The following is a 13,973-nucleotide window of genomic DNA, read 5'->3' as shown; positions in this document are numbered from 1 at the left end:
CTCAACCCATTAAATGGGAATAGGGGATCATCCCGAATTGAGTTCATCAAGTGTGTTCTCCTCTCCAATGGGGACTGATGTTAGTGAAACTTCTGAGTCGCATAAAGGGTGACAAGTATCCTTTTGCCTTTCAAGAGGTAATGTGGAATTTCTTTTCAGATGCTTCAGCGAAAAATTTCCTCATCTCGCATTGAGGGGATAATTTTGTGGTGTATCTCGAGTTGCGGCGTGAAGCTGGGGGTACTTCTTGAGTTGCATCGCGGACCTCAGGAACTCGCTCGGGTTGCTTAAGGGAAGTAATTTCCCCTTTTGTGTTCTAGGGGGAACTTCTGGTTTACTCTCAAGCCATTAAATGGAATAGGGGCTCATCTCAATTGAGTCCATAAAGTGTGTTTTCTTCTCCAATGGTGACGGCTGTGAGAGGGAACTTTCTGAGTCGCATAAAGGGTGTCAAGTACCCTTTTTCTTTTCAAGAGGGAATGTGTTATTTCTCCTGAGATTCTAAAGCGCAAATTTTCCTCATTTCACATTGAGGGGATAAATTTGTGGTGCTTCTCGAGTTGCGGTTGCAAGCTGGGGGTACTACACGAGGTGCGACGGGTACCTCAGAAACTCGCTCGGGTTGCTTCAGGGAAGTCAGGTCCCCTTATGTGTTGGAAGGGGAACTTCCTGTTTACACTCGAGCCGTTAGATGGGTATAGGGCCTCTTCTCGAATTAAGTCCATAAACTGTGTTCTCCTCTCCAATGGGGACTGATGTGAGTGAAATTTCTGAGTCGCAGAAAGGGTGTCAAGTACAATTTTGCCTTTCAAGAGGGAATGTATAATTTTTCTTGGGATTCTGCAGGGGTTACTTCTTGAGTTGTGACAGGGACCTCAGGAACTCGCTCCGGTTTCTTCAGGGAATTCAACTCCCCTTTTGTGTTGAAAGGGGAACTTCCGGATTACTCTCAGGCCATTAAATAGGAATATTGCCTCTTCTCGATTTGAGTCCTTAAAGTGTGTTCTCTCTTCACTATGGATGGATTTTAGGGACCATTCTGATTCGCCAAAAGGAAGTCACGTGCACTTTTGCCTTTCAAGCAGGAATCTGCGATTTCTCTTTAGATTCTGCACTGCAAAATTTCCTCATATCTCACTGAGGGGATAATTTTATGGTGTTTCTCGTGTTGCGCCCGGGAAGCAGCGTATTTCTTGAGTTGCGATCGGGACCTCAGGAACTCGGTCCAGTTTCTTCAGGGAACTGAAGTCCACTTTCGTGTTGAAAGGGGAACTTCTGGATTACTCTCGAGCCGTTGTATCGGAATATTGCCTATTCTCGATTTGACTCCATAAATTGTGTTCTCCTCTCCAATGAGGACGGTTTTAGGGACCATTCAGAGTCGCCTAAAGGGAGTCAAGTACCCTTTTGCCTTTCAATCGTGAATGTGGGATTTCTCTTGACATTGTGCAGCGTAAAATTTCCTCATCTCCCATTGAGGGGATAATTTTGTGGTGTTTCTCGAATTGCGGCGGGAATTTGGGGGTACATCTCGATTTGCGACGGGTACCTCAGGAACTCACTCCAGTTACTTCAGGGAGGTCAGGTCCCATTTGTGGTTAAAGGGAACTTTCGGATTACTCTCGAGCCATTAAATGGGAATATTGTCTCTTCTCGATTTGAGTCCATAAAATATGTTCTCTCTCCACTGAGGACGGATGTTAGGAACCATTATGAGTCGCCAAAAGTGTGTCAAGTACACTTTTGCCTTTCAAGCGGGAATGTGGGATTTCTCTTGAGATTCTGCAGCGTAAAATTTCCTTATCTCGCAATGAGAGGATAATTTTGTGGTATTTCTTGAATTGCGGCAGGAAACTGAAGGTACTTCTCGAGTTACGATGGGGACCTCAGGAACTCACTCGAGTTATTTCAGGGAGTTCAGGTCCACCTTTATGGTGGAAGGGGAACTTCCGGATTACTCTCGAGCCCTTTAATGGGAATAGGGCCTCTTCTCGAGTTGAGTCCATAAAGTGTGTTCTCCTCTTCAATGGGGACGGATGTTAGGGAACTTTCTGAGTGGCATAATGAGTGTCAAGTATCCTTTTGCTTTTCAATCGGGAATGTGGGATTTCTCTTGAGATTCCGCAGGGCAAAATTACCTCATCTCGCATTGAGGAGATAATTTTGTGGTGTTTCTTGAGTTGCAGCGGGAAGCAGGTTTTATTTCCCGAGTTGCTATGGGGCCCTCAAGAACTCATTCAGGTTTCTTCAGGGAAGTCAGGTCCCCTTTTGTGCCTAAAGGGGAACTTCCGGGATTAAACTAGAGCCGTTAAATGGGAATATTGCCTCTTCTCGATTTTAGTCCATAATGTGTGTTCTCTCCCCAATGAGGACGGATGTTAAGGACCATGCTGAGTCGCCTAAAGGGAGTCAGGTATCCTTTTGCCTTTCAAGCGGGAATGTGGGATTTCTCTTGAGATTCTGCCACACAAAATTACCTCATCTCACATTGAGGGGATAATTTTTTGGTGTTTCTCCAAATGCCACGGGAAGCTTGGGATAGTTCTCGAGGTGCGACGGGGACCTCAGGAACTCACTCGAGTTACTTCAGGGAAATCAGGTCCACTTTTGTGTTGGAAGGGGAACTTCCGGATTACTCTCGAGCCCTTTAATGGGAATAGGGCCTCTTCTCGAGTTTAGTCCATAAAGTGTGTTCTCCTCTCCAATGGGGACGGATGTTAGGGAACTTTCTTAGTGGCATAAAGAGTGTCAAGTATCCTTTTGCTTTTCAATCGGGAATGTGGGATTTCTCTTGAGATTCTGCAGGGCAAAATTACCTCATCTCGCATTGAGGAGATAATTTTGTGGTGTTTCTTAAGTTGAGGCAGGAAGCAGGGTGTACTTCCCGAGTTGTGACGGGGCCCTCAGGAACTCGCTCAGGTTTCTTCAGGGAGGTCAGGTCACCTTTTGTGCTGGAAGGGGAACTTCTGGATTACTCTCGAGCCTTTAAATGGGAATATTGTCTCTTCTCGATTTGAGTCCACAAAGTGTGTTCTCTCTCCACTGAGGACGATTGTTAGGGACCATTCTGAGTCCCCCAAAAGGAGTGAAGTACCCTTTTGCCTTTCAAGCAGTAATGTGGGATTTCTCTTTAGACTCTGCAGTGCAAAATTTCCTCATGTCCCATTGAGGATAATTTTGTGGTGTTTCTCGAATTGCGGCGGGAAGCTGGAGGTACTTCTTGTATTGCGACGGGGACCACAGGAATTCAATCGAGTTACTTCAGGGAGGTCAGGTCCACTTTGTGGTGGAAGGGTAACTTCTGGATTACTCTCGAGCCCTTTAATGGGAATAGGGCTTCTTCTCTCATTAGGTCCATAAAGTGTGTTCTCCTCTCCATTAGGGACGGAAGTTAGGGAACTTTCTGAGTGGCATAAAGTGTGTCAAGTTCACTTTTGCCTTTCAAGCGGGAATGTGGGATTTCTCTTGAGATTCTACAGCGCCAAATTTCCTCATCTCCCATTGAGGGGATAATTTTGTGGTATTTCTTGTATTGCGGCGGGAAGCTGAGGGTACTTCTCGAGTTGCGATGGGGACCTCAGGAACTCACTCGAGTTACTTCAGGGAAATCAGGTCCCCTTTTGTGCTGGAAGGGGAACTTCCGGATTACTCTCAAGCCGTTAAATGGGAATATTGCCTCTTCTCGATTTTAATCCATAATGTCTGTTCTCTCTCCAATGAGGACGGATGTTAGGGACCATGCTGAATCGTCTAAAGACAGTCAGGTACCCTTTTGCCTTTCAAGCGGGAATGTGGGATTTCTCTTGAGATTCTCCAGTGCAAAATTTCCTCATCTCGCATTGATGGGATAATTTTGTGGTGTTTCGCAGTTGCGGCGAGATGCTGGGGGTACTTCTCGAATTGCGACGGGGGCCTTAGGAACTCACTTGAGTTACTTCAGGGAAGTCATGTCCCCTTTTGTGCTGGAAGGAGAACTTCCGGATTACTCTCGAGCCGTTTAATGGGAATAGGGCCTCTTCTTGTGTTGAGTCCCTAAAATGTGTTGTCCTCTCCAATGAGGACGGATGTGAGGGAACTTTCTGAGTGGCATAAAGTGTGTCAAGTACCATTTTGCCTTTCAAGCAGGAATGTGGGATTTCTCTAGAGATTCTGCCACCCAAAATTACCTCATCTCACATTGAGGGGATAATTTTGTGGTGTTTCTCCAAATGCGGCGGGAAGCTTGGGGTAGTTCTCGAGGTGCGACGGGGACCTCAGGAACTCACTCGAGTTACTTCAGGGAAGTCATGTCCCCTTTTGTGCTGGAAGAGGAATGTCCAATTATCTCGAGCCGTTAAATGGGAATATTGCCTATTCTCCATTTGAGTCCATAAAATGTGTTCTCTCTCCACTGAGGACGGATGTTAGGGACCATTCTGAGTCGCCAAAAGTGTGTCAAGTACACTTTTGCCTTTCAAGCGGGAATGTGGGATTTCTCTTGAGATTCTGCAACGTAAAATTTCCTCATCTCGCAATGAGAGGATAATTTTGTGGTGTTACTTTAATTGCGGCAGGAAATTGGGTATACTTCTCCATTTGTGACGGGGACCTCAGGAACTCACTCGAGTTATTTCAGGGAGGTCAGGTCCACTTTTGTGGTGGAAGGGGAATTTTCGGATTACTCTCGAGCCCTTTAATGGGAATAGGGCCTCTTCTCGAGTTGAATCCTTAAAGTGTGTTCTCCTCTCCAATGGGGACGGATGTTAGGGAACTTTCTGAGTGGCATAAAGAGTGTCAAGTACCCTTTTTCCTTTCAAGCGGGAATGTGGGATTTCTCTTGAGATTCTGCAGCTCAAAATTACCTCATCTCGCATTGAGGGGATAATTTTGTGTTGTTTCTTGAGCGCAGCAGGAAGCCGTGGGAACTTCCTGAGTTGCGACGTGGCCCTCAGGAACTCCCTCGGGTTTCTTCAGGGAAGTCACGTCCCCTTTTGTGTTGGAAGGGGAACTTCTGGATTAAACTCGAGCCATTAAATGGGAATATTGCCTCTTCTCGATTTGAGTTCATAAAGTGTGATCTCTTCTCCATTGAGGATCGATGTTGGGGAACATTCTGAGTCGCCTAAAGGGAGTCAAGTACCCTTTTGCTTTTCAAGCAGGAATGTGGGATTTCTTTTGGGATTCTGCAGTGCAAAATTTCCTCATCTGGCATTGAGGGGATAATTTTGTGTTGTTTCTCAAATTTCGGCAGGAAGCTGGTGGTACCCTCGAGTTTAGACGGGTACCTCAGGAACTCACTTGAGTTACTTCAGGGAAGTCAGGTCCCTTTTGTGCTGGTAGGGGAACTTCCGGATTACTCTCTAGCTGTTAAATGGGAATATTGCCTGTTCTAGAATTGAGTCCATAAAGTGTGTTCTCCTCTCTAATGGGGACGGATGTTAGGGAACTTTCTGAGTGGCTTAAAGAGTGTCAAGTACACTTTTGCCTTTCAAGCGTGAATGTGGGATTTCTCTTGAGATTCTGCAGCTCAAAATTACCTCATCTCGCATTGAGGGGATAAATCTGTGGTGTTTCTCGAATTGGGGCGGAAAGCTGGGCGTGGTTCTCGAGGTGCGACGGGGACCACAGGAACTCACCTGAGTTACTTCAGGGAAGTCAGGTCCACTTTTGTGGTGGAAGGGGAACTTCCGGATTACTCTCTAGCCCTTTAATGGGAATAGGGCCTCTTCTCGTGTTGAGTCCATAAAGTGTGTTCTCCTCTTCAATGGGGACAGATGTTAGGGAACTTTCTGAGTGGCATAAAGAGTGTCAAGTACCCTTTTGCCTTTCAAACGGGAATGTGGGCTTTCTTTTCAGATTCTGCAGTGCAAAATTACCTCATCTCGCTTTGATGGGATAATTCTGTGGTGTTTCGCGAGTTGAGGCCGGAAGCAATGGGTACTTCTCGAGTAGTGACTGAGACCTCAGGAAAGTGCTCGTGTTGCTTCAGGGAAGTCAAGTCCCCTTTTGTGTTGGAAGGGGAACATCCGGATTACTCTCGAGCTGTTAAATTGGAATATTGCATCTTCTGTATTTGAGTCCATAAAGTGTGTTCCCCTCCCCACTGAGTATGTATATTAGGGACACTTCTGAGTCGCCTAAAGAGAGTCAAGTACCCTTTTTCTCTTTCAAGTGTGAATGTGGCATTGCTCTCGAGATTTTGGAGCGCAAAACTTCCTCATGATGCACTGAGGGGATAATATTATGATGTTTCTCTAATTGCGGCAGGAAATTGGGTATACTTCTCGATTTGCGAAGGGGACCTCTGGAACTCACTCGAGTTACTTCATGGAGGTCAGGTCCCCTTTTGTGGTGGAAGGGGAACTTTCGGATTACTCTCGAGCCCTTTAATGGTAATAGGGCCTCTTCTCTAGTTGAGTCCTTAAAGTGTGTTCTCCTCTCCAATGGGGACGGATGTTAGGGAACTTTCTGAGTGGCATAAAGAGTGTCAAGTACCCTTTTTCCTTTCAAGCGGGAATGTGGGATTACTCTTGAGATTCTGAAGCGCAAAATTACCTCATCTCGCTTTGAGGGGATAATTTGTGTTGTTTCTTGAGTGCAGCGGGAAGCCGGGGGTACTTCCCGAGTTGCGACGTGTCCCTCAGGAACTCCCTCGGGTTTCTTCAGGGAAGTCACGTCCCCTTTTGTGTTGGAAGGGGAACTTCCGGATTAAACTCGAGCCGTTAAATGGGAATATTGCCTCTTCTCGATTTGAGTTCATAAAATGTGTTCTCTTCTCCATTGAGGATCGATGTTGGGCAACATTCTGAGTCGCCTAAAGGGAGTCAAGTACCCTTTTGCCTTTCAAGCAGGAATGTGGGATTTCTCTTGAGATTCTGAAGTGCAAAATTTCCTCATCTCGCATTGAGGGTATAGTTTTGTGTTGTTTCTCAAATTTCAGCGGGAAGCTGGTGGTACTCTCGAATTGCGACGGGTACCTCAGAAACTCACTCGAGTTACTTCAGGGAAGACAGGTCCCTTTTGTGCTGGAAGGGGAACTTCCGGATTTCTCTCGAGCCATTATATGGGAATATTGCCTCTTTTAGATTTGAGTCCATAAAGTGTGTTCTCCTCTCTAATGGGGACGGATGTTAGGGAACTTTCTGAATGGCATAAAGTGTGTCAAGTACACTTATACCCGTCAAGCGGGAAAATGGGATTTCTCTTGAGATTCTGCAGCGCAAAATTACCTCATCTCGGATTGAGGAGATAACTTTGTGGTGTTTCTCAAATTGTGGCGCAAAGCTGGGAGTGGTTCTCGAGGTGCGACGGGGACCAGAGGAACTCATTCGAGTTACTTCAGGGAAGTCAGGTCCCCTTTTGTGTTGGAAGGGGAATTTCTGGATTACTCTCGAGCCGTTAAATGGGAATATTGCCTCTTCTCGATTTGAGTCCTTAAAGTGTGTTCTCTCTCCAGTGAGGACGGAGGTTAGGGACCATTCTGAGTCGCCAAAAGGGAGTCAACTACTGTTTTGCCTTTCAAGAGGGAATGTGGGATTTCTCTTTCGATGATGCAGTGCAAAATTTGCTCATCTCGCATTGAGGGGATAATTTTGTGGTGTTTCTCGAATTGCGGCGGGAAGCTGGGTGTACTTTTTGAGTTGCGATGGGTACCTCAGAAACTCACTCGATTTACTTCAGGGAGTTCAGGTCCAATTTGTGGTGGAAGGGGAACTTCCAGATTACACTCGAGCCCTTTAATGGGAATAGGGCCTCTTCTCGAGTTGAGTCCATAAAGTATGTTCTCCTCTCCAATGGGGATGGATGTTAGGGAACTTTCTGAGTGGCATAAAGAGTGTCAGGTACGCTTTTGCCTTTCATGTGGGAATGTGGGCTTTCTTTTCAGATTCTGCAGTGCAAAATTACCTCATCTCGCATTGACGGGATAATTCTGTGGTGTTTCGCGAGTTGAGGCCGGAAGCAGTGGGTACTTCTCGAGTAGTGACTGAGACCTCAGGAAAGTGCTCGTGTTGCTTCAGGGAAGTCAAGTCCCCTTTTGTGTTGGAAGGGAAACTTCCGGTTTACTCTCGAGCCGTTAAATTGGAATATTGCATCTTCTGTATTTGAGTCCACAAAGTGTGTTCTCCTCTCCACTGAGTATGTATATTAGGGACACTTCTGAGTCGCCTAAAGGGAGTCAAGTACCCTTTTTCTCTTTCAAGTGTGAATGTGGCATTTCTCCTGAGATTTTGGAGCGCAAAATTTCCTCATGACGCATTGAGGGGATAATATTATGGTGTTTCTCTAATTGCGGCGGGAAGCTGGTGTACTTCTCGAGTTGCGACGGGGACCTCAGGAACTCACTCGAGTTATTTCAGGGAAGTCGGGTCCCCTTTTTTGCTGGAAGGGGAACTTCCGCATTACTCTCGAGCCCTGTAAAGGTAATAGGGCCTCTTCTTGAGTTGAGTCCTTAAAGTGTTTTCTCCTCTCCAATGGGGACGGATGTTAGGGAAATTTCTGAGTGGCATAAAGTTTGTCAAGTACCCTTATGCCTTTCAAGCGGGAATGTGGGATTTCTGTTGAGATTTTGCAGGCCAAGATTACCTAATCTCGCATTGAGGGGATAATTTTGTGGTGTTTCTCGAGTTGCGGCGGAAAGCAGGGCGTACTTCTCGAGTTGCGACGGGGACCTCAGGGACTCGCTCGGGTTGCTTAAGGGAATTCAAGTCAACTTTTGTGTTGGAAGGGAAACTTCTGTATTACTCTCGAGCCGTTAAATAGGGATATTGCCTCTTCTCGATTTGAGTCCATAAAGTGTGTTCTCCTCTCCAGTGAGGACGGATGCTAGGGACCATTTTGAGTCGCCTAATGGGAGTCATGTAACCTTTTGCCTTTCAAGCGTAAATGTGGGATTTCTCTTCAGATTCTGCCGTGCAGATTTTCCTCGTCTCGCACTAAATGAATAAATTTGTGGTGTTTCTCGAATTGCAGCGGGAAGCTGGGGGTACTTCTCGAATTGCAACGAGGACCTCAGGAACTCAGTCGAGTTACTGCGGGGAAGTCAGTTCTCCTTTTGTGCTGAAAGGAGAACTTCCGGATTCCTCTCAAGCCCTCTAATGGGAATAGGGCCTCTCTCGAGTTGAGTCCATAAAGTGCGTTCTCCTCTCCGATTGGGACGGATGTTAGGGAACATTCTGAGTGGCATAATCTTTCTCAAGTACCCTTTGCCTTTCAAGCTGGAATGTGGGATTTCTCTTGAGATTCTGCAGTGCAAAATTTCTTCCTCTCCAATTGAGGAGATAATTTAGTGGTGTCTCTCCAATTGCGGCGGGTAGCTGGGGTACTACTCGAGTTGTGACGGGGACCTCAGGAACTCGCTTGGGTTGCTTCAGGAAAGTAAAGTCCCCTTTTGTGGTCGAAGGGGACCTTCCGGATTGCTCTCGAGCCATTAAATGGGAATATTGCCTCTTCTCGATTTGAGTCCATAAAGTGTGTTCTCCTCTCCACTGATGACAGATGTTACTGACCACTCAGAGTTGCCTCAAAAGAGTCAAGGACCCTTTTGCTTTTCAAGCGGGAATGTGGGATTTCTCTTGAAATTCTACAGCGCAGTATTTCCTCATCTCGCATTGAGGGCATAATTTTGTGGTGTTTCTCGCGTTGCGACTGGGACCTCAGGGACTCAATCGAGTTATTTCAGGGAAGTCAGTCCCGTTTTGTGCTGGAAGGGAAAATTCCAAATTACTCTCTAGCCTTTTAATGGGAATAGGGCCTCTTCTCGAGTTGAGTATATAAAGTTTGTTCTCCTCTCCATTGAGTATGGATGTTAGGGAACATTCTATGTCGCCTAAAGGGAGTCAAGTACCCTTTTCCCTTTCAAGCGGGAAGGTGGGATTTCTCTTGAGATTCTGCAGCGCAAAATTTCCTCATCTCGCATTGAGGGGATAATTTTGTGGTGTTTCTCCTGTTGAGGCGGGATGCTGAGAGTACCTCTCAAGTTGTGACGTGAACCTCAGGAACTCGCTCGTGTTGTTTCAGGGAAGTCAGGTCCCCTTTTGGTTTGGTAGGGGAAATTCAGGATTTCTCTGGAGACATTAAATGGGAATAGGGACTCTTCTTGAGTTGAGTCCATAAAGTGTGTTCTCCTCTGCAATGGGGTTCGGCCGTGTCAGGGAACTTTCTCTGTCACATAAAGGGTGTCAAGTACCCTTTTGCCTTTCAAGCGGGAAATGGCATTTCTCTTGAGATTCTTCAGGGCAAAATTTCCTCATCTCGCATTGCAGGGATAATTTTTTCGTTTTTCTCGAGTTTCGGAGGAAAGCTGGGGAAACTTCTCCAGTAGTTAAGAGGACCTCAGCAATTCACTCTGGTTGCTTCAGGGAAGTCAGGTCCCCTTTTGTGTTGGAAAAGGAATTTCGGGATTACTCTCACGCTGTTAAATGGCAATAGGGCCTCTTCTCGAGTTAAGTCCATAAAGTGTGTTCTCCTTTCCAATGGGGACGACTGTGTGAGGGAATTTTCTGAGTCTCACCAGGCGGTGCAGAGGCGAGAGATTCCGTCCCCTCCCTCACAGACGCGAGAGTCACCAGCCCCGCCCGCACAGACCCACGAGACTCCGGACCCTTCTGCATAGATGTGAGTCACAGTGGCCCTGCCCACGCAGACCCGAGAGTCACCGGCCCCGCCTGCTCAAACCCTAGAGTCCCGGGCCCCTCCCCCGAAGACGCGAGAGAACCCGGCCCCACCCGCACAGACCGGAAAGATGCCGTCCCCACCCCTGCAGTCGCGAGAGACTCAGGCCCCGCTAGCACCAACAAGAGAGACGCCGACCCTGGCGCAACCGACCATGCAAAGATGCCTGGCCATCAGGAGTTACCCCACGCCTGAGGTCAGGGCAGGCGGCCAAGAGAAGGTACCCCACGTCCAATAGGCGGTGGCTGTGCGGGGGAGGGCCGAGAGGAGCTGCACACATTCAAGGTCAGGAGGGGCAGCCTTGAGGACATACCCTTCATCCAAGGTAAGATGCAGAAGCTGAGCTTTCTTGGAGCAGCTGTGAAGAGATATCCCACACCCAAGGTAAGAGAAACTCAAATAAGATGGTAGGTATTGCGAGGGGGCATCAGAGGGCAGACACACTGAAATCATAATCACAGGAATCTAGTCGATCTGATCACATGGACCACAGCCGAATGTGGTCCACTGGAGAAGGGAATGGCAAACCACTTCAGTATAGTTGCCTTGAGAACCCCATGAAGAGTATCAAAGGGCAAAATGACAGGATAATGAATGAGGAATTCCCCAGGTCGGTAGGTACCCAGTATGCTACTGGAGATCAGTGGAGAAATAACTCTAGAAGGAATGAAGGGATGGAGCAAAAGCAAAACCATTACCCAGTTGTGGATGTGACCGGTGACAGAAGCAAGGTCTGGTGTTGTAAAGAGCAATATTGCATAGGAACCTGGAATGTTAGGTCCATGAATCAAGGCAAATTGGAAGTGGTCAAACAGGAGATGGCAAGAGTGAACATAGACATTCTAGGAATCAGTGAATTAAAATGGACTGGAATGTGTGAATTTACCTCAGATGACCATTATATCTACTACTGTGGGCAGGAATCCCTTAGAAGAAATGGAGTAGCCATCATGGTCCACAAAAGAGTCAGAAATGCAGTACTTGGATGCAATCTTAAAAACGACAGAATGATTTCTGTTCGTTTCCAAGGCAAACCATTAAACATTTCAGTAATCCAGGCCTATGCCCCAACCAGTAACACTGAAGAAGCCGAAGTTGAAAGGATGTATGAAGACCTACAGGACCTTTAAGAACTAACACCCAAAAAAGATGTCCTTTTCATTATAGGGGACTAGAATGCAAAAGTAGGAAGTCAAGAAAACCCTGGAGTACCAGGCAAATTTGGCCTTGGAGCACGGAATGAAGCAGGGCCAAGGCTCATAGAGTTTTGTCAAGAGAACGCACTGGTCATAGCAAACACCCTCTTCCAACAACACAAGAGAAGACTCTACACGTGGACATCACCAGATGGTCAACAACAAAATCACATTGATTATATTCTTTGCAGCCAAAGACAGAGAAGCTGTATACAGTTAGTAAAAACAAGACCAGGAGCTGACTGTGGCTCAGATCATGAACTCCTAATTGCCAAATTCAGACTTAAATGGAAGAAAGTAGGGAAAACCACTAGACCATTCAGATATGACCTAAATCAAATCCCTTATGATTATACAGTGGAAGTGAGAAATAGATTTAAGGGACTAGATCTGATAGATAGAGTGCCTGATAAACTTTGGACGGAGGTTCGTGACATTGTACAGGAGACAGGGACCAAGAGCATCCCCATGGAAAAGAAATGCAAAAAAGCAAAATGGCTGTCTGAGGTGGCCTTACAAATAGCTGTGAAAGGAAGAGAAGTGAAAAGCAAAGGAGAAAGGGAAAGATATAAGCATTAGAATGCAGAGTTCCAAAGAATAGCAAGGAGAGATTAGAAAGCCTTCCTCAGTGATCTATGCAAAGAAATGGAGGAAAACAACAGAATAGGAAAAACAAGAGATCTCTTCAAGAACATTAGAGATTCCAAGGGAACATTTCATGAACAGATGGGCTCGATAAAGGACAGAAATGGTATGGACCTAACAGAAGCAGAAGATATTAAGAAGAGGTGGCAAGAATACACAGAAGAACTGTACAAAAAAGATCTTCACGACCAGGATAGTCACGAAAATGTGATCACTGACCTAGAGCCAGACATCTTGGAATGTGCAGACAAGTGGGCCTTAGAAAGCATCACTACGAACAAAGCTAGTGGAAGTGATGGAATTCCAGTTGAGCTCTTTCAAATCTTGAAAGATGATGCTGTGAAAGTGCTGCACTCAATATGCCAACAAATTTGGAAAACTCAGCACTGGCCACAGGGCTGGAAAACGTCAGCCTTCATTCCAATCCCAAAGAAAGGCAATGCCAAAGAATGCTCAAACTACCGCACAATTGCATTCATCTCACACGCTGGTAAAGTCATGCTCAAAATTCTCCCAGCCAGGCTTCAGCAATATGTGATCCGTGAACTCCCAGATGTTCAAGCAGGTTTTAGAAAAGGCAGAGGCACCAGAGATCAAATTGCCAACATCCGCTGGATCATGGAGAAAGCAAGAGAGTTCCAGAAAAACATCTATTTCTGCTTCATTGACTATGCCAAAGCCTTTGACTGTGTGGATCACAATAAACTGTGGAAGATTCTGAAAGAGATGGGAATCCCAGACCACCTGAGCTGCCTCTTGAGAAACCTGTATGCAGGTCAGGAAGCAACACTCAGAACTCTACATGGAACAACAGACTGGTTCCAAATAGGAAAAGGAGTATGTCAAGGCTGTATATTGTCATCTTGCTTATTTAACTTATATGCAGTGTACATCATGAGAAATGCTGGGCTGGAAGAAGCACAAGCTGGAATCAAGATTGCTGGGAGAAATATCAATAACCTCAGATATGCAGATGACTCCACCCTTAGGGCAGAAAGTGAAGAGGAACTCAAAATCCTCTTGATGAAAGTGAAAGAGGACATGAAAAGTTTGGCTTGAAACTCAACATTCAGAAAACAAAGATCATGGAATCTGGTCCCATCACTTCACTGGAAATAGATGGAAAAACAGTGGAACCAGTGTGAGACTTTATTTTTGGGGGCTCCAAAATCACTGCAGATGCTGATTGCAGCCATGAAATTAAAAGGCGCTTATTCCTAGGAAGGAAAATTATGACCAAACTTGATAGTATATTAATGAGCAGAGACATTACTTTGCCAAGAAAGGTCCATCTAGTCAAGGCTATGGTTTTTCCCGTGGTCATGTATGGATGTGAGAGTTGGACTGTGAAGAAAGCTGATCGCTGAAGAATTGAGGCTTTTGAACTGTGGTGTTCGAGAAGACTCTTGAGAGTCCCTTGTACTGCAAGAAGATCCAACCAGTCCATTCTAAGGGGGATCAATCCTGGGTGTTCATTGGAAG

Source organism: Moschus berezovskii, chromosome 20 (genome assembly GCF_049115385.1).
Source record: "Moschus berezovskii isolate FMDL1 chromosome 20, NW_MosBer_1.0, whole genome shotgun sequence".
NCBI classification, from domain to species: Eukaryota; Metazoa; Chordata; class Mammalia; order Artiodactyla; family Moschidae; genus Moschus; species Moschus berezovskii.
This window is presented reverse-complemented; position numbering follows the sequence as displayed.